Source organism: Fundulus heteroclitus, chromosome 5 (genome assembly GCF_011125445.2).
Source record: "Fundulus heteroclitus isolate FHET01 chromosome 5, MU-UCD_Fhet_4.1, whole genome shotgun sequence".
In the NCBI taxonomy this organism is placed as follows: domain Eukaryota; kingdom Metazoa; phylum Chordata; class Actinopteri; order Cyprinodontiformes; family Fundulidae; genus Fundulus; species Fundulus heteroclitus.
Genome location: NC_046365.1, coordinates 17,679,819 through 17,701,734, shown reverse-complemented (window position 1 = coordinate 17,701,734; position 21,916 = coordinate 17,679,819). Strand labels below are relative to the sequence as shown.

Genomic DNA, 21,916 nt, shown 5'->3' with positions numbered 1-21,916 from the left:
CCAGAGCTAATAGAGATACTTTACCCTTAGCAGTCCTTCACTTGCGTAATTAGGTCAGATGACTTGCATAGCAGTGCTTTAGTGTCCCCGTGGTAAACAGTCAGCCCGAGCTGCTGCTCCACAAACCTAATGACCTCTAACACCATCGTCACCATCCTACAATCTAGTCGATTGTGTCAAAACAAACGCGGATTGACTCCTGACGACCACTCCTGATGTTAAGATTAAGATAAGCCTGATTAGTTCTAAATTTGCAAGGATTTTTTTTTTTTTTAGAAATATCAGTGCATGACTAGAATCTGAAATGTTGCCACAGAAAAGGAGAACGCTTTGACAATGCCTGTTTTGATGTAGCACTTGAATATTGCATGGTAAGCAGTTTGCATGATGGCAGCTCATGATCTATAGCTTGCTTCTGCACAGAGGGAGGCAGACTGCACTGAAAGGAGTTTTTAGGAGTACAGGATACTGTAAAAACAAATGGAGAATTCAGAACAGCATAGCTTAAACCTAAATGTGAGCCGAGTATGTTGGTATTGATGGTGAAATGCTTCACGGGCTCGATCAGACACATGCCCATGTATGGTTTGCATTGTACAGGGTATCTTGATTAGGCAACCTCTACTTGTGATTTATGTCACATGGCACACTCATGCTGTGTGCCCCTCAAAGGCTTGGTTTTACATCTGCTGTCTCCTTGTTCATCTCCACCGCTCTCAACATATGACACCCCCTGACGAAGACACAATTTAATTCCTGTGTCTGCTGATCTCTCTTCTGCGTGAGTGTTGCTACACTAGTTACTTTTTAAGCAAAACCGACCTTTATGGTAAAACAAATATAAATAAATAGGTCATGGTAACGACCCACAGCGTCAAACTAGATGAATCTGGGACAAAGTGATGTATTAGAAAAACCCAAACAGAATGCCTTTTAAACGTATAGTTACAAAAGTACTCATACCCTTGGATTTTTATCACATTCTGTACAGGACAACCAAAGAAAACGCGATTTTATGTGATTGACCGACAAACGTTAACGCATAATGGTGATGTGGAAGGAAAAGGATACATGACTTTCTGCATTGTTGTTTTTTTCCCAAATGAAAATCTACAAAGTATGCCATGAATCTGTTTTTTTATCTCCTTTTAAGTGGACTCTAATAAATAAAATCCATCCTACCAACTATCTGCAGGAGTTAGCTAATTAGTAAAGCGTCCACCTCCTAGACAACATAAGCTAACGCTAGCTGTTATTAGCTTGACAATAGGGCTGGACGATGTAGCCAAAAAATATATCACGGTTTATTTCTTAATTTCGGTTGATACAATCTAATTACAATATCGATATAAACAGAATAAAAGCCTCAGAAAGATGGCCAAGAAGGGCCACAAACAGTACAAGCATATGACAATTATTTTGCCATGTTTATAGAATTCCTCCAATATAACATTTTAGAAATATATTCATATTGAATTATTGTCCACCCCTACTTGACCAACAGCCCCCGTCGAGCTGCCCTCCGAAACGCTCCACTGCCGGAATGCATCCAGAGAAGCAGCGAAACGACACACCAGCGCACCCCCCCATCAGCCGTCCTCCGTTACGCTGAAAAAAGACCCTGGTGAGGACCATGTGTAATTCAAACTCCATTTAAATAAAGCTATTCCGTAAAGTAGGGTTGATGTTATAAAGCAAAATCCCCAAGCTTGACTTATGAATAGTAGATCCAACATCTGTAAATGTGCAGCATTCGACACATCTGCAGAGCTACCAACACGTGACCGTTCACCTTAACCGACAGGCCAGACAAGCACAGCATTGATCAGAGACAAACCCAAGAGGCTCATGGGAACTCTGCTAACAGGACTAGAGAATGTGGTCAACAAACTTGGACTTTTTGGGAAAAGTGGCAGGAAGAAAGTCTTAAGAAGTCTTGCTTACAGGTTCCCACAAGTCAAGTGAGGCACACAGCAAACATGTGGAGGAAGGTGCTCTGCTCATATGAAACCCAACACACTAAAATACTCTTTTAGGAAAAAAAACATACTGCACATTATACTGAACTCACCACTTTAATGTTGATATATGGTGGTGGCAGCACCTTGCTGGGGTGGAGGGGTTCTTCAGCAGAGGAAATGGGAACATGAATAGAGCTAGGTACAGGGCAAGCCAGGATAAAAATCAGTTGGAGGCTGGAAAAAACTTGAGACTGGGGTCAACCCCAAAATGCACCCAGAGCAGCAGTGGAATAGTTTCAATCAAAGCATATTCAAGAGATCGAGTGGTTCAGTCAAAGTCCAGACCTAAATTCAATAGAGAATCCATGATGAGACTTCTAAGTTACTCTACACGCGTGCTCTCCCTCCAGTCTCACAGAGCCGGAGTAGTTTTGCTAGGATGATTGGAAGAACCAAAATGTAATTTTTTAGATGTGCAAAAACTGGTAAAGGCACACCCTGAAAAGGCTTGAAGCCACAGTTGTAGCAGGAGTTGATTAAAGAGTTAAAACCACATATCCTTTTCCTACACACTACTTGGTGTTGGTCTATCACATAAAATCCCAACACAATGTGAAGATGTAATGTGAAAAGGACTGAAAGCGTTCAAGGTGCATGGCCACTTTTGCATGGATCACAATAAAACGTCATTTTCTCTTCCATCCCACAAGCCAGAAGCAGTAAGGCACAGTTTTCTAAAACCAACAGATTGTTTATTTTCTACTATAAATGTTGCACAGATTAAAGATTAGCGTTTCTAAATTGGTTAGCTTTTAGATTTATTTTATATGACAATTTTAATGTAAAACCACCTTTAGTGTGTATCTTTGAAGTACCCCTTGGAGCTCAGTCATAACAAAATGTGCAGTTTATGTTGAATGGTACATTGATGAGTACATGCTATAATTTTTAGACTTTTTATGTGAAAATATTTATTGCTGAAAGGGTATTTGGTGCATTTGCCTCTTATTTTGCAAATATCTGCATTCCAGAGTAACCAATATATTATAGACTAGAAGACAAGAGGATAAGTGCAGCTCAGTGGGGAAATTCAAGTGTACCAGCAGCAGTGTGAACGGCAAATAGAAGCATGCAAATACATACAAGGGCACAAATATAAAAACAAAAAATAAGACTAACGTGTTTTTCTCTGGAAGTGAGCTCCTTTGTGTTGGTTTCCACTCAGAAGCAGATGAAGGTTGTTATCTGGACTTCAGAAGCTGCATGTTCAGTTAGGCACGTGACTGCCATTAATAACAGCAGAGGTTGCTGCAAAGCTTGCTGTGTGGGGGGAGGGGTTTTTCTTTGGATTGCACAACATTCAGGGACAGCTCTCTTGAGCGCACCTCAGTTATCAGTCGTGGCCTAAACTTTGGATTGTGACGAAATGATAGTTGCATCACTTGGCAGCCAGAAGCAACAGACCTATTTGTCCTTCCGGTTCAGTCCTCCCCCCCCCTGACTAAATCGTTGACCAAAACTAGGGCAGCTCCGCAGTTAGAGTTAACTTCCTCAAAAACTAACCTCTGATGGGCCAATAGCACAAAACAAAAAGACTGCACTTTTCCTGCGGCCCATGTTCACAATAAAGAACAGTTTTCATAACTGGTTGAGTGTATCTTCACATTTTCCTTTGAGTCTGACGGCAAGAGCAATAGACTCTGGCAGAGACAAAGGAGACATAAACTTCTGTTTGTAATTTCTTCCCTGAGGAGCCTCCTCCCCCTCCATATGAGGAAGGGATCTGTACAATTGACATTGTTCCTTATGTGTAATGCAAGACAGATGTGGCCGAAATGTGGAGGTTCCCTCTGCCGTCTGTTTCATGCAGCATTTTGTCACATATGCTCCTGTCGTCGTAGCACGGCAAGAGTTCAAACTATAGCCGTTTCTACACCCAAGCCATTCAACCACCTAAAAGCTATAAGTACTAATCAAATTCATTATTTTCTTTATAAATAGATCACAGTTAAGAAATAAAAGCTGGAAAACGTATAAAATGACCTGTAGCTGGTAACGCATTGGCTGGTATCAGGTTCAAACTTTATGCTAACCATAAGTAGAAATACTCTCAAAGTGTCACTTTAATTGCAAAAGAACTAACACACTAAAGTTTAAAATGATCAATTTGTTTTATTAGAAAGATTTACAACTAATTCCTACTGCTACTAAAATAGTACAACTTTTAGTTATAACGGTTAAAATGTTATCAATAGATTTTATTCATAATTTGGATTTTGATACATAGACTTAAAGGGGGCATGCCATGCTTTTATGTTCTACATTTTCACTTTTAAATCATATAGTTGTGGTCCATATGAAGTGGAACAACAATGCTTTTCTCTGAATATTTTTCAGCATTCCTAGAGACTCCCAATAAAGTGTACTAAATGTCTAAAGTGGTAGCTTTTATGTAGCGGTATATGTTGCACAGAATGTTGCACCTTGACACAGCTCTGCTCTTTATAGCAACTATGAAACCTTTGGCAACATGGGCTTCAGATTTTATCAGGATATGTTGTGGAATTTCTTGCAATAATGATAAAAAGTATTTTAAAATTTCTGGTCTTTGTGCCAATACATCTGTCACTGCATCCTGTCAGAGCCACACAAGCATGCCTTAAACTACTTCTTATGATAATTGCTTTCATCCAACAACCATAAACAGCACAATAATTGTGTGTCCCTGACAATAACCTGGTATAACCTAGGTTTTTAGTGAGGGTATCTGCTCAGTTAATGGATATATTACTCCTAGCTTACAAACTGCTGTTTTACAACAGCTTCCCCTTAGTAAGAGTGATGGGTGTCGCAATTAACAAAACCAAGGGTTTTGAGATCAGCCAAATCGATCTTTTTTTTTGTAATTGTGGGAAAACTGAAAAAAAAAGAAACAAAAAAGTTAATAGAAGAATCCAGAACCAGCAAGCATACACATTTTAGATGCTAAAATGTTGTCTTTTAACACAACAGACTATTTAAAACGTTTAACGGCCTAAAATAAAGATTATTACATGTCGGACTTCTAAAGACTTTTTATTTGGTCTTTGGTCTACTGGTATTTGCTCCAGACAGACAGTCTAATGTTGTTTTTAGGAACCAAAATATGTTGCACGAGTCTGAACAGTGCCCTAAAGAGTGCATTTTTTTTTAAAAGCAGATGTTTAGTTAAAAGGGAGACCAGAAAGACATTTGCCCAAAACTTCAATCAGCATGCGACTGCTGGAGCTCAAGAAAGAATCTGAAGAATTTCAGTTTATAGACAACACTCGCTGCCATCGCAAGAATCCATTACAACAACATGCTCCGGTGCACGTTGTCCAGTGCAGAAACAAACATGGGACAGAGCACTGGGTTCAAATCAATAGTTGGGGCGGGAGTTTGTTGATTATTTGTTGGGGTGCCTTTTAAGGTAAAATTTACACAGAGAAAGGGAAGGGGGAAGGAGAGCAACTGTCACCAGTCATGATACAAAGCAGGGTTTTATTATGGTACACAGAACTTTATTTCAGCGCTAATGATCAGAGTACATTTTTGTGCATGGTCCAAAGAGCTGAGGTAAAGAAATGCTACACGCAAAATTAACATACCTCCTCTTAAAAAAACCATAGAGCTCTATTAGATAACAGAGTCGGGCTTTGAACCGTTTCTCTGCTTTTTGACGTGCGAGGTGGAAGTGACTAACACTTTTTTTTTTTTCTCCTGGCACCCAAGCCTAACCCAAATGCATGTCAACTTCTGAGAACTCTGTCAGACCTCTACACATATCACAACGTTTTAAAGTATTAATGCCAACCGACAGATATCTTGATGACACGAAGGTGTACCTTTTTTGAGAACTGGATTGAATTTCAGTGTTTTGGCGGATGACTCATGGAGTGTTGAGCAACATTTCAAAGGCACAGCTTAGAGAGGACAAAAACTTCTACTTCTTGTTCTCTGCCATGAGTAACTCAACTGTTTTTTTTTTTTTCGACCTCTGCTGGGGATAAACCCCACCTCTGTACATCTGTGACACAACCTGTTTAGCCAGTTTTCCAAGAAAACTATAACGACTAGTGTGCCAAACGTCACACTGGTATGTGCAGCTTTTGTCTGCTAAAACGTCTCTGATCTGCTCAGCGCAAAGTATTTAAATCCAGATTACGGACTCAGTGGACTAGACGGTAATATATGTATTACTTTGTTAATTACAGGATATGAAGTCCTATAATTATCTTAATAGATTTTTGCTTTTGCTTCTGTATATTTACTTAGTTTGAGATTCCCGATATGGAAACTAAGCAGTTTTTCTACTCTTCCCCATTTGTTCCAAGATTTCAAATGTTCAACACACTGTGTTGAACATTGGTTCATCTTTAACCGAAAGCTTCTAGGCTTTTATTTTTTTCCCTGTTTTGTTATGACAACCTAATAGTACAACCTGTCTGGCTTGGAAGCTCCTAGAGCGAAGTGCACATGGAGACTTTAAACCTTCTTTATGCCCTCAAGCTGCATCACATGGAGACTTAAGAAATGAGCTCCTGAGCGTACAAACCCACTGACCTGACTGACCCCAGTCACTCGCAGTGCTGAGCTTTTCCCTCCAAACTGCCCCCCCCCCCCCTCCTGAAACCCCCCTTTTGTCCGTGCAAAAGTCAATATATCTGACCAACTTGATGAGCTGTGCACCAAGCAAAGTTAATTTCTTTCTAAATGCACAGTGGCTGCAACAACCTTTTACCTCATGAGCACTTCAAAGCCCATCTGGTCTAAACATTACCCCAACTGCAGGAATAGCTCGTGTGCACACATGTGCTTTCTGCATTGATCCTGCCAGTAGTGCTGAAAAAACCACAAACTACATTTTGCTGTTGTCCCCTCACACTTCAAAACCGAGGGAGAAATTTCAGTTTTAGAGCGCGTAGGCTGGTCACAAATTACATTTAGAAATTGCTATAAAAAGGACCAGTGTGTTAATGTGCAAGGAGAATATAGCAGTGTTTCATTGGTTTCTAAACAACCTGACCTAAGCTGCTGTTGCTAAGCTCCCTCTTTCCCTCCACTGAGCGAGAGGCACGTGACTCTCATTGAATAGAAATCACAAATCCTCTGAGTGACGAGTGTTATTGTGATTCAGGGCCTAAGTGTAAGGGCTGTCAGACATCAACTATTTAAGAAATCTTTAGTGTTTTAAACGCCATCTTAAATTTAATCAAAGGCCACCGGTCCTCGTGTTTTACGGAGCAAACCGCCACAGCACCCGCTGTTTCTGTTCCACCTGCAAGTGTAAATAAAGGCACCAGCTGCCCCACTTGTACGTTCTGTTAATGAAACCTTATATTGAGCCCGAGTACGGAGAGGTAGTTAGTGATGTCATTCAAGGCGTCTGGCAAGTTACGCTTTTAAAGGACAATCCGGACCAGCTGTCTGGGCTCGCCATGTAGACAGCGGGGGCCTAGAGGGGCCCTAACCCGCGGTGTCTTCTAGCCAAACGGGTCGTGTTGTAGAGCCATTTTCAGATGCAGAACAGCAATCAGGGGCATTTGTTAAAAAACACGTAAGAACCCTGACGGATCAGGCTTCCATTACTGCATTTTGCATCAACTTTGGAAAAGGTTTTGTCCGATGTTTAACTAGACTGGGCATCTGCTCTTGTCAAATTTTAACAAGCTCTGCTACGATGAAGGCAAACTTTTGTCTAATGATTGTTTAAGCAGGTGTGGAAAGTAGGCCCCAACACTTGGACATATGCTGGTAAATTAAAGTAGTGATGGGTAAATCTCACAGTGGCGAATTTGAAAAGTGAACAGCCAGTAGTAAGAGTTGTCCTGCCATCTAAAAGTTGTGTGTTTTATCCCAGCTACCTCCAGTCACATGTTTATGTGATCTGTGTATTGGTGTACGATACGTGACTATATCTCTAGTGTAAAACGATTTCAGTGGTCAATATGACTAGAAAAGCGCATTTTAAATTCTTTCCTTTTTGCTTCTACTAAATATGGTAGAATGCGTGACAGAAACCACCAAACCTCCTCAAGCAGAGCCACACAGCTATTTTTAATAAGAACAGCAAGTGTGTTTTATGAGACTGTATAGTAACTTGTTTATTTATAAGATCTGCTTATAGTCGACTGATGAAAATATTTAGTGACTCATAAATATATCAACCAGGAAGACCTTACTTACAGTTATCGTGGTTTGATCTGAAATCATAATGTGTCCCATTTCCTAAGACATAACTGCTTTGTGAAGGAATCAGACCCAAAATACATGGAAATAGGGTGTAAAATAAAGTAGTCATAAACATGTTACAAATAATTGATGAAAACAACTGACCACAAAACAGTAAACTAATACGCAAAGTTTATCGTTAGTTCAAAATGTTTTTTTTTACAGTTACAAAACAGGAGATAAAATTGGCAAATTCACTCAGAATAATGATTTAATGTAATTTTCCTTATTGTCTACTTATAGTCTACTGTAAATAAATGTAGTTATGCACCTCCAGTAATTAATCTTTACCAGCAGGAGGTAACCCATACTTATTTTGGTGTCAGCGGTTATAATCTGTTATATTTCATTTGAGTGCCAAAATGAGGGTCCAAATCTATTCAGAGGAAATGGACTATCTAAAGTTTCAAAAACAAAATATACAAGTAAATACAATGTTAGATAATATTTGCATTTTTGGGATTAACTCCATCCCAAAAATACCAAGATGAAATATTTAAATACTTGACGAAATGAAAGTAGTAAGGGATAAAATGGCAATGCATGGGAACAAAAATGGGTACGAAGTAGCAAAGGAGTAAGAATTATTCCATTTATTTGCACACATAAGAAATAATAGTATTTTTAAATACACTAATTACATTGCTTTTGTTACTGATCGCATTTTGCGCAATAGTGTGTCTGTAATAAACAGTTGCTGGTACAAATGTTTAAGTTTCCATCGCTGATATAAGGTCAAACGTCACAGAAAATCAAGTCTTACAAAATAAATGATTAAAACAAATCACTTTTCAATAATTGCCAAGCTGGTAATTACGCTCTGCTACAAACTTCTTCAAAATGTGAGGAGTTTCGTAATAGAACTCAGTCTTTTTAAGTTACTAGTGCAGCTTATATTCTTTTTAAAACCATTAAATGTCCATGAAAATCTAATGCAACAAGTTTTCTTCACAAGCTAATATTTATGTAACACAGGCCGTCATGAAGGAAAAACTAAGATTTTTTTAAATGTTTTGTCCGTTACTGGTGTGGTGTTGGCATTACTTTTAAAACCAATATTACAATGACTTATTCCCTTCAACCACAACGCCATCCTTCAAAATGTATTTATAGCAACAAGGGAAACGGCTTGTTAAGCTCCCAACCCGCTGCTGTTAATAAGGCCTTGATCGCCACCAACAAAGAACGTGGGAAAAGACCTGCTTACAGTCTTAGACCATAACTGGGCTCTAACCGTGGCTCTTAGCTTGTCGCGGGCTTAAAGCGGCGAACGCAGCAGCCGAAGCTGATTGTCCGAGCGTAGGAGGATCAGCTTGGCGAGAAGCAGGAAGGGATGCTATTTGCTTTATGGCGATTACGTAACACCTCGCTTGCCTGCCTCTCAGCGGAATGCCCAGGATACTGTTAGTAAACAGAAAAGCCATGTGCGTATCCTCACGTGGCAGAAGGTTTTGAGCCGCTGCCCGTGCTGTCTCACCCCAGAGGTAAACCCTGACATCAATACATGCTCACAGGGCCAGCAACGCTCTCTGCAGCCCGGGGGACTCCCAAAACAAGCCCTTATCATTCTCGCCCCATAATTACGTTTTGGCTCAGCTAGCGGCGCAGGACATCGTGGAAGAGGAAGACCGTGCACGTTTACGACTCGTGCAATGTGGCAATGACGGGTCACTCCGGTATCGCTAGTGAAAGACTGACGTATAAAAGTGGCCTGCGCTAGGACTGTATTGCAGCTATTTTGATAAGGTAGAATTGCCCCAGGGCAGAGTATGTTTTGAGAGTTTTTGACATATTCTTGGGTAAGTCAATAAAAAAAGAGGTGATGGACATCTCAAGAGAACTTTTAGTATATCAAGGAAGTCGGTAAAACCAAGGCAAATCTGGACAAGAACTCTATATCTGAGGCATAAGGAAATTGTATTTTCTTTTCCTGTAGTTTGCAGCCACTAGGACAGTCTTCTGTGCTTTGTTTATCTTAAATTCTGTGCAAAAGTCTAAAAAAATGTATCAGTGAGTTATTCTTATGCACTTGCATGAGATTGTGGTTTCCTGTTATTCTCTTGATCTCCATGGAAAACAAACCCTCCACGGGCAGGCAACTGAGAAATCAATATTGCACCAATCAATATACCAGTCTTTGTACTCGCCATTTTGTCTTGCCATCTATAAGCAGAGCATTTTAAAATGTCTAACCCCACCAACACCGGCATTTGTGCTGTAGACAGCCCCCACCCACCCTCCCAGGTTGGAAAAATGATACTTGGGCTGGACGGAACAGGGTCAGAGGTGAGGGCTTGGGCAAAGGCTTGGGTATTGTAGGCAAACAGCATTGTTGTACTGCGCTATGGCAACTGGACATTCTTCCCAAAGGTGATATTGTCTTTGCCCCGGGAGTGACTTAGAGGGGGCTTACCGCCATGACGAAGAAGCTATCCAACCGCACGGCTTTATCTGTAGGTGTGGAGAGATGAGAGGAGCTCTGTGCATGAGATTGATCTATGTGGCCCATCCCCCACTCGGCCCCCTGTAGCCCTATTAATGCCGCTGCCCTTTCAGCTATTTATGTCAAAGCAGGCGTGCAAAGACCAATGAAAATTCCAGTTGTAAAAATTCCTGTTTTGTTTTTTAAGTCACGTCTGGCATTTGTAAACAGCTTCAAGCCCGGAAAATTACTATTGCTGATGTGTTTTTTTCACCCCTAATCTGAGAACAGTTTAATAAAGTCCTACATGTGGCTGATTGATAAAACTCATTGTTGGGCCCTTCTGTGAGACGACATGTGCAATATTGTGGAAGGGGAAGAGGCGGGGTATTGCTGTTTATACAAGTACGTACATGCACAGGACCATCACCTGAACCTAAGCAGTCACAACACACTTAAATACTACCATATACAGTATAATTAGTTTAAAGCACATGTGTTGACACTGCATGCTCAATGACCATAAGCTATGTTTTCCCACAGCCCACGTTTTGGATTCGGTGAGTTCACCACAAAGAAGTTTGTTGCACTATTTAGACATTCGGAGTGATTAAAGAGGGGTACTTGATCACAAAATGAGGACTTTTGGGTAGAAAGACACATTGTTTGCTTTGATAAGCACGGGGCAAAAATAAAAAGATTTATGAGGGAAAGGGAACATTAGGGTGAGAGTGGTAATAAACGGCTCTCATAAAAGCTCGGAAACAACAAGCAGCTGACTCTGTTTTGAACCCAATGCACCTTTCTATCTTGAACGCCCTCCGGTATCCATCCACCTAATAGTGCACCTCAAAGATCTACAATACTAGAATGTGTACAGTTGCGAAGCCCTTTGCTGCTCCCGCAGGCAGCCCATACTGTCGGGTTACATTAAAGGTCAGCCACCTCACACACATGCTTTTTATGTCGTTGTGACCTAAGGCTGAACTGACGCTACGTTACGACTGCAAGCGGCAGAATACACAAGGCCAATATACAAACCCTGCAGGTGATCTCTTTCATTCAAATGGGCCATTTAGATGTTAATGTTAAAGAAGCTGTTTGTCAATTCAAGAAGAAACTAACAACCAATTAGATATTGGCTAACAACGAGGCACTAGATCCTTGAAAAACCTAGAATATCGTTATATAAATAATCACAAAAAAGTAGGCTTTTGGACCATTCAGCTTAAGCCAAATCGTAACTTCCCATGTCCATACTTAAAAACCATTGCATACCCGTTCGTTTTTCTTTGTAGTTGTGTACTTTGATGAATAACTGGTTAACCAAGATATGGATGACGAATACTGACATAGGTGTGAATGATTATAGTTTGTTTATTCATGACGTTTATACAGGGCGAGTTAAACAAGGGTAGAGTTAATAAGCCTTTGCTTCCTCCTAATCGTTTTGCAACAGCAGATAGTTTTATTTCTGTTCTTCTTCTTCTATTGTATAATCAGTTATGAAGCTTGACTGGCATTGTTCTTTGTTACATTAATAAGATATTTCCTTATTAACGCTTATATGTTAGATTTCATTCATTCATGATTTATGTAGTTAGATTGTCACAAGAACAGTCAAATGCTATGCGTGTTATTACACATTATAACTTATTTCTGTTTATTTTGGATCTTATCCCCCTTTGGGGTTGGTTTTCACTTGGAAAATATCAAAAGTTATGACCTATAATCAAACCAAAATAACAATAAACTCTAAATGTTCTACTAGATATTAGTTATACAGTTGACATAAAAATATTTTGGGTCATTGGTTGTCAAAGGGTGTAGAAAACGTTCCCCTGACAGGTAACAGCTGACCGATGGCCAGTATGAGACAAGCCACAGAAGTCGATGAGTGATGATTTATGAAATGACAGAGAGGCAAAATGACCAGGTCTATCAGCACAAAGACCAGGTTCTGGGTCAGTTTGTCACTTCAAGACCCCCGTTTTGTACCCAAGCCTTTTTCCTACTTCTATTATGTATCCCGAAACGAACCACTTCTTAACCTTAGAGCCTTGGGAATCACCTTCTTTCCTTTGCAGTAAATTTCATTTTGGCCAGCTAATTATTATGAAATATGACTCCCCATGACCCCTAATCAAACTGAATTACCACTGAGCAACCTCCTCCTGGGAAAAACTATTTATTGGAGTCATAAAACCATTTCTCATTACAGCAGACTGTGTGTAGATTACACACACATTACTGGGTTGTTTGTATTCATAGTGGATACAAAACACCTATCTGATGGTAACAAATTGATGCAAGGTTGGAAAATGGCTCCATTTCGTGCCTGAAAAAGTTGCGTATGAAACAAAGAAAACTACAGAATGACCAGCAAAGTAACCAAAATTACAGATAAATATTTTCACATATAAACTAACTATAATATATTATTCCAATAGACATATTTAGCGTGATATATAAATTAATGTTCCTATAGTATAATGTTTATATTGCAAAAATCCAATGGCACATTATAGGCAGATTTGTGTTTTACTTGTGTAGTTTATTAAGTGATATATAATAAATGTGGCTATGTATTAAAAAGTGTGTTAATCATACTTTTCTCTTGATTGGGGTGGCATCCCCTGTAGCAGTTATTAGCCTAAACAATAACACCTTATAACGGCATAATGCGAAAGTTTTATTGTTACAAAAACACACATTTACAAGCCTTTTTTTTATTCAATATTTACAACAGTGCAATAACAAGCTATTACTTGTTCCAACATGTTACTATATAGTTCAAACCATTCCTGTTTTCCCCAGATAGGGCAATATTTTAGATTTTCTGGGTTGGTATCACTATGCTTCCAAATATGTTAAACTATGAGAAAATGTAGGAAATTAGTTGACTGATTACTTTTTGAGACACAGTGAAATAGTCTTAAAATATATACCAGACGTGCTCCTCTTTCAATGGCCCCTAATGGAAAATGTTTTTGCTTATAGTTGTTCTCCAGGGACAAGCCTGCTTTAGGAAAGATCTGCTCCGAAATGACCATTTGTGTTCTGCTTCAGGTAATGGTGTTGTAAGATTGAGTTTCGTTTGATTCACAGCTTTCTGACCTTGTCCCCCCTGCCTGCCCTCCACCGCCACCGCCACAGTTCTCCTCTGTTTTTGCCTCTCCTTGGGATTTGCCTTTGTGTCTGTGTGTTTGTGCGTGTGTGTGTGTCATGCAGTGGTGAAAGCTACGAAAGCTGATTCACAGAGATACACACAAAGCCAGGAGCTATTTCGGCTCTGCTGCTGCTGCTGTGCAAGAGCAATCCCCCTCAGTGCTGGACGAGTCCAGGTTGGACTTTTACTCCACCGTTTATAATCCTACCGGACATAAATAGCAGCAGGTATGAAGGAGAGCTTAGATAGATAAAATAATAATAATAAAAAAATGCTTTTAATTTTTTTAATAATCTTAAATATTTAAAAACCCTACACATTTTAATGGTAATGTCAATCCTAGACATGTATACAAACGTGCATCCAAGTGAAATGAGTTGGACAGGGGAGTGTTTTTTTCATGATAAGGAGGAGGCACAGCAGTGGTATTTGAGTTGTGCCTGAAGAAAAACTCCTCAACAAGCTGTGCGACATTTTCTACGATCCGTTTCAAATAAGCCCAGCAAGGAGACAAGACAGCAGCTTTCATGTTCAGCTGGCAGAACCAGAAAGAAAATCGTCAGCCATGTTGAAGTAGCTTTATCTAACATCCCCTCCTTATTATCTTGGCTCTTGCTTTTTTTTTTTTCTTTTACGGTGGGGGACATCTGCTCTGTCTCACCTGACTAGAAAATGAAAGACAAATCCTCCTAAGGTTCCAGAGGTAAAAGGGGGTCAACAGAGGAGTAACGACCTGAGCACGCTCTTACCTTCTTTTTATGTCCCTCCACTTTGTAGAAATTCCAGCAAATCGTCTGGATCGCCTCTTTAACAAATCCTATAGGGCAGCCATCTTGCCTCCTTCTGTTCTATGAAACAGTCTATGCTCCACATCAATATTCATGGAAACCAGTCTGACGTTGGATCTCATCATCAGGAGAAGCCCGGGTGTCGCTGTTTTGCCGGCCGGAGGAGCATACTTGCGCGTCAGCCCGGTGCAAAGGCAGCTGTGGCACATAGAAAAGTGGACGCGGTCTGGCTTTCGGCTCGGGGGGAGACGAGCCTTCCTGTGGCAGCAATCTCAAAAAGAGACAACGAAAAAAGAAAAGTAGGAAAAAAAAACAACACAAATTCATAAAAGCACTTTCCTGCTGAGTCCTTCTCACACAAAGAGACAGGTTTTCTTTCCCTCCCCTCAGCTCCCTCTTTTTTTTTTTTTTTCTTCCTCCCTCAGCCGTACACAATAGTGAACACTATGATGGCTACCCTGAAGCACTGGAGTGGATTCTGTGCAGAAAACAGGACTCCACCCACCCCCCCGCCCCCCCAACCGGTTCACTTTTTGTTCAATATTGCATGAGTCCCAACTGTCTGACTGTGGCAGAGCAGAAGCTCCCTCCACCCCTTCCTTTCTCAGACAGGAAGCAAAAAGTGACTCAGGGTTTTTTCCCTCCGTTTCTCATTGCCTATCTTGAGGTTCCTTTTTTTTTTTTTTCAGTTAGAGGTTAAATGACTTTCCATTCGATGTCACAGAGTTGCTTCGCAGTTACGATCGGAACCGGCCGGCCGGCTCTGGAGCTATTTCAGGCGGCCGCGTCTTATTTTGGAACGCCGCCGGCTGGTTTTTTAGAGAAACTCGGCAGCTTGTGTGCAGGAAGCACAGTTCGCCTCACACCTCTGCCAAACATCTTCCTCCTCCTGTTGACACTGGCCACGTGGGCTTGAGAGAGATCTCTATCTCCTCCAAGCATGCACAAACTAAAACTTTAACCAGAATTAAAAAAAGAATTGTGTATATAGATATATATATATATATACATATTTGGGTTTCACACAGAGCTGAAGGGTAAAAACAGTTGAATAACACTTTCATTTTACCGTTAAAATTCCTTTCCGACTAACAGGAGTGTCTTCTCTTGAGAATAATCTGCTTTTCGCCGTGCTTCGGGCTTAAAAGGGAGACCCCACCTCCTTCCCAGAAGCCCCTGCCTCGGCTGCAGTGACATTTGTTGACTCAATACTTTCAGAGCAGAAAAGGAGATTTGTTTTTAGACAGACTGGGGGAGGGGGAGAAGCAGAGAGGAAGGAGGAGTCAGGTCTGGACTCCAGCACAGATGGAATAAAGCCTTCCTCTTTGCAGTGCAACTTATTACTAGCAAAGGACAGTTTTGTGCTCGGAGGATGTGCTTGGTTAACAATAAACTGTTTGATCCTACAGAAGTAGTGAGAATAGCTCGCTAATTAAGAACTAAGTCAGTTGAAACAGGACAGACATGTCTCAGACAACCTGAACAGACCAACAATGGTGGCTGAAACCAGATATTTGCATAGACTTTAACAGGACACGTAACCTTTTTTTTTTTTTTTACTGTGACATAATATCACACTAAACATTTCCTGTTTTAGATCTGATCTTAGGTACCAAAATATGTTCTGTGTGTTGGTGAGAATGTGATGAAATGATGAGAGATCTTACAACTGCTACTGCTTCCTATTCTGGACTAATACTTGTGATAAATTTGAACAACAATAATCATGATTTTCTTACTGTTACGTTTGTAATAGATAGCTAGAGTTACATTTACTTGAGTGTTGTTCTGTTTTGAAATAAAAGACTGTTTATAGCTTTTAAAGGATAAAGAAGCTGCTAAAAATGGTTGAGGTACACAATGTACTACATTTCTAAGAAAATAGAATATGGCGAAATTTGCTCTTTTGTACTGAGCTACAATGAATTAGGTTGATTGTTTAAGGGCTCTGTTTTATGTAGGGAAATCACAATACTGTAGGAAAAAAGTGAGATATCTTTGTCATATTACTCACCCCAAATGTTATTGTATGCATTGCTAGGACAAGCTGCAAATAAATACAAATAAACTGAACCAAGGACCTCGAAATTTTTAAGCTACATCTCAATTCATCAGCCAGAAATTCGAACCTTAGATGCAGAACGGCTTTTCCAAACAGCACAGAGCCAAATTAATACTAAAGTGACTTAGCAAAAACAACAAAGCTCTAATCTAAGCGCCATAGAAAACGTTCTGGGCAGAGCTGAATCGGTGTGTGCGAACCAGACAGCACATAAAACCCGACGCGCTCACACCGGTTCTGTCTGGAGAACCAGAGTTCCAGCAAACTACAGGTTGATGCTGGTGCACGGAAACCCAAAACATTTAACCCAAGCAGTACAGTTTAAAAGGCAATTCTATCAAATGGTAAACCATATAAACCTTTGAATTTGGAAAAGTACAAAAAAAAGCTCGTTCACTGTTCAGGCATTTAGCAAACAGAAATCATTTTAGTAATCCTAACAGCCTAAAAGGAAAAGTTGCTGTTTTTTATGCAGCAGCTGCAAACATCTGGTTTCAACTGTATAAAAAGCAAGTTTTGGACTTTGAGGTGTGTCTATGTGACGTGTTGTTTGACCCACATCTTCTCTCAGATTAGACCCGAAGTGCCAGGAGCAGCAACTTTGAGATGACCTGTGAAGATGCTAAGAGCAAATTACTAAGGAGCTCTCTTTTCCCTGTTTATACCAGGCTGCCCCTCCACCTCCCTGTGTGCTTGTAATCGTACCTCTAAATAGCGCTGCAGGGCTTTCAGTGGTTGTTTGGACTGGTAAGTTTCCTTCCATCTCGCCGTTTCCTCAGGCTGGATCTGAAAGACAACAAAGTGAGCTCAGTCTGCGTATCTCAGAACAGAAGAACAGCGATCCATGTTCAAAATGTAAAAGATTGCTTTCCTTCAAATTAGGGAGGCCACTAAAAGTGTTTTTGTCCATTCATCTGTCAACCGGAGAAGCTCCGTAATGACGGTTCTGATCTGAAGACAACACGGAGGTCGTTAACGGGAGTTGCAGAACTGCTGGCGCTCTCAGGGAGAACCACTGCTAGTCCTGGGTCTGGGCCAGAGCAGCAGAACTGACTGATAGCTGTCGCCTATCTCTGACCGTTCACAGCGATACCAGCGCTTCCTAAATGCGACTCCACCACCAGGACTCCCAACATTACCACTTTTATGTTTTTTTTTTTTTTCCATAAGCAGCAGAAGGCCTCCAGGTTGCTTTTTTTAGCGGATTTAATCAAGCTTTAAACCGTTTTTTGTTTTTTTTACTGCCAAGATTTGCTAAATTAGCATTTTTGCATGACAACAGCTGTACACTACAGTTTCTGCACATGGACCACCAATAACACCAAAGCTGATTGGCTGGCTGTGTGATTTTAGTTGTAAATACATTTAATAAAGGACAATTAAGAGTCAAGGCAGCATTTTATAGCGCATTTGAGGTAGCGTTAAATGGGCATAAGATATTTAAGAGCTATTAAAAAAATTAAGACTTGAACATGATAGTTCTCTGAATTTAAGACTTTTTAAGGCTTTAAATTTTGATTTTCATCTTCAAGACTTTTTAAGACGCCGCAGAAACCCTGCTAGCATCTTCTGGTAATTACTGTGACGACGATAAAAATCATTAAAATTGCACATCAATCTCTGCATGCAGTCAAAGATCCACAAAAAAACTAATGTTGCTCTAAAAATACAGTGCAGACAGTTCCATTCCTGCTGAATTATTGCAACCAATCATATCCGTAACCATAGCTGCAGCATTTCTTGATGCTCTCATCGAACCGAAGCAACAGTGGGAAAAAGAATTTGTGCACTAAAGGAAACAATCCACACCACACATTCAGCTTATCAAGTTTGCAGAACATCATCCTTAGTTTATCGTTATTCTCACAGGCTCATTTTTAATGAGCGTAATGGTGCTGAGGCTAACATTTGAGAGCAACATAGAAAGGGCAGTAAACGCTCTTGAATGTGCATCAGTGAAGTTGTAAACCTCCCGGACAACGCAAACTAACGCTAGCTCCACGAACATCCCAGTGAGGTGGTTCTGGCAGGGCTCCCCCTTTCGTACTGCACTGCGTGAATGCTTACTGAAGCATCGAAAAAATACACCTGCCCCCCTGCGTTCCCCCCGTTACGCTGAGAAAAACAAATCCTGGTGAGAACCCTGTATCGCTGCGTTCCACTGACCACAGAAGTCGGATCAAGGAGCTGGGAAAGGCGTAGCATTCAAGTAAAAAGCGTTCCAGTTAACACAGTCGGAGAAGTCAGGATTAAAATAAACACAAACAAAAGGTCAGGATTCCAATATGGCTGCGGCCGGGAAACCTGTAGGTTTGTTTGTCGTAACTCTTAAGAACGTCATTTAAAGCATGCAAACAATCACTTTTATTTGTCTGGTTCAGAGTTGCAGCTGCTACTTGTAATTTTAGACGCACTCTTACAGTTGTCTTGTAAAATAAGCATGCATTTGTCACAGTTTACTGTCAGATCCATTATGGCAGCTCCTCGAATCGACAACAATCGGCCTTAAAAAATTTTACCCACTTTCAAGTGGAAGTCCCAATTTATAGCGGCCGCTCTAGTTGACTCTTCGGATCAGAAGTCAGGATTTCTACATTCTGATTGCAACTGGAACGTAGCATTAATCCCGTTGCAAAAAGTTGAAGCAACAAAAAGGAATAAATTGATTATAAGACTTCGTCTTATTCAAAGCCATAGTAAATTTTATTTGGTCAAATATAGGATTAAAACAACGAAAAACATGCCTAACGGTGCTAAGCTTGGCAGCAAAGTCTTCAGTTAGTGAATAGTGTAATTTGTCAACAACTCCGTCGGGAGAGAGGAAAATCCTGCAGGTCACTGTATGGAGCGGCAGCCGTCCAGAGATGCAACCATTTGGACAAGCTGGACCATCCAGGTGCAGGAAATCCTCGCTGGGCCGCTTCCTCCGACAGCTACTGTAATTTGTAAATCTTGTCATTGCTCTGGGCCTGTCGCATTTCAAAGGAATGCAGGCGTGTGCCGTCACCTCATGTGTAAACACAGAGCGCTGACCTCCCGCTGACCCAGGGCAATCAAAATTTAGGCACACTTGTCACTTGGCTGCTTTCTCACCTAAAATGCTCAAATAGTGTCAGCTGTTATCACTCAAAGTGATTTACACCGGGCCAGGTTAAGATCCGGGGCTTGCGGTTAGGGATCTGTGCGTTAATACATGTTTTTTTTTATGGTCTTCCGTAACCCTTTTTCTAATCACATAAAGACAGATCTGCAAGACAATGGATAAAACCAGTCGCACATTTACATTATAGCAAATTTTAAAAGTGGTAGATTGTTTTTCAATCTACACAATTTCAATCTCAACAAAATAAACTTTGATTAAAAAGAGGATCATTTTACAATCGCATCTTTACGACATGGATGTGAGATCCCACTGAGTAGCTACTCCTTATTAGATGTGAATCGTTTGGCCCTAATGAGACGGAGACTTTCACTGATGGCAGATTTGTGATGGGATCCACTGATTTACGGCCTCCTCAGCCTGGAGAGAGCGGGAGGACTTGTCGAGGTCTGACTGAGAGCCAGCGGGGCTCATCACGAGGCTGAGAAAAGTGTCACCTCTCACAGTCCCTCGTGGCTCAAGCACACATCTCACCTGGGGTAATCTACACATACAGCGGTTTATGTGGGGTAGTAACTGGGTATAATCTGCTTGAGCCAATACACAAAATTAGTGACCCCCCCCCACCCCACCCCTCAGGCCCACCCCCTACCCCGCCAATGAGACGCTGCCCCTCCTCCTGTCTAGAAAGACAAGCAGGAGTCGTTAGTGTGGGTCTCACATAGCCCAATTGTTTAGGCCTCAGCGGGGGTTTTGGTGCAGGGCGGTGGCGATACGGGGAGATGCCATATAAACAGGCAGAGTGAATACAAATCAATTAATGTCCAGCATCCAAGCAGTAAAAGCTTAGTAACTGCAAATTTCAGGTGTTATCTTGCCCTCTATGTCAATTCTATTGTTCAATCATAGTCGTGGGGGTTTTGGTGCAGGGCGGTAGCGATACGGGGAGATGCCATATAAACAGAGTGAATACAAATCAATTAATGTCCAGCATCCCAGTAGTAAAAGCTTAGTAACTGCAAATTTCAGGCGTTATCTTGCCCTCTATGTCAATTCTATTGTTCAATCATAGTCCTGCTTCACAATCTCTTTTTGTGAGCACGTCTGAGCAAAACCTCAGTGATTACCAGAGGTCCTCCCCTTCGCACAGCGGGGTTGGACGAGGCTAATCATGTCCTACTGTTGTTTCTCGGGAAAGAAACCACTTCATAAGATGTGGTGATTAGTTCAGGCATTCCTGGACGTTTTTTTGTCCTCCTCCTGAAGTCCATCTGCGGCCATTTAACTCATCTGTGGCCATTTAACTCTTACACGCGTTTCATATTGAAAGAGTGCGGGTGTGCAAAGCTCGAGGATTATCCCAAGGTATCATTGTGCAGATGAAAAAGATGTACTGATAATACGGCAGTATTAAAAGCTAATGTAATAGAATAAAAACACGTCAATTTGAATTCTGCTAACCTGGGGTTGACATTTACTACCACAGAGACTGTCCTGAAGTGTTCCCACTAAACTCTGGAGGACACCCCCTGCTGGCTCACTATGACAACCCGGCCGGATTTATTGTTTTCTGTAAGAAAATGAGTCTTAAACCAAACCTGGAGCAGTTTTCATCCTGCAGTGTGCTGGACCTGTGTTTTAGAAAGCAGAATGGTGAACGTTTTTAAATAAGAGTTACCTGCATGTTTGCTACATACCTACTGGCATACATGTATTGCAGTTTAGTTTTTGTGTGCGTGAGCCAGTTTTTTCAGAAAATTTCAGTTCTGCAGATAATTAATTTATTATTTATTATTGGTTTTAGGTCTAAACCTTTGACTGGGTGATAATATACCATCTGAATCAGCTTTGGACTAAACTGTTCCACTGTAGCTCTGGATGTATGTTTAGGTTAGTTGTCCTGTTGGAAGGTGATCTTCTGCCTCAACGCTGCTTTATATTTGATGCGCATATGTTCCGCACAGAAATAAGACGTGCGGACATTACGTCTGCAGCATTTATGCTCCGCGCGGCTTTTCCTCTAAAGTAACACTATTCTCCCAGACTCTAGAGGGCAGCGTTGTGTTCCTACGCCAAGCGTACTAAACCTCACTACACGTAGAAGTAGAAAACAGTTCATTTCTTCAAAGGGAGACGCCGATTTCTCTCCAGGAATTGTTAAA

At 40.9% G+C, this 21,916-nt stretch overlaps 1 protein-coding gene across 1 annotated transcript in view; it reads right to left on the bottom strand.

The window, feature by feature from the left end:
- Positions 1 to 15,033, bottom strand: part of tet2 (tet methylcytosine dioxygenase 2) — a 34,399-nt gene extending 19,366 nt beyond the window's left edge. The window contains exon 1 of the mRNA XM_012882188.3: positions 14,554 to 15,033. The gene's annotated coding sequence lies outside the window, so the exon portion shown is untranslated. The remainder of the gene's footprint in view (positions 1 to 14,553) is intronic.
- Positions 15,034 to 21,916: the final 6,883 nt, after the last annotated feature.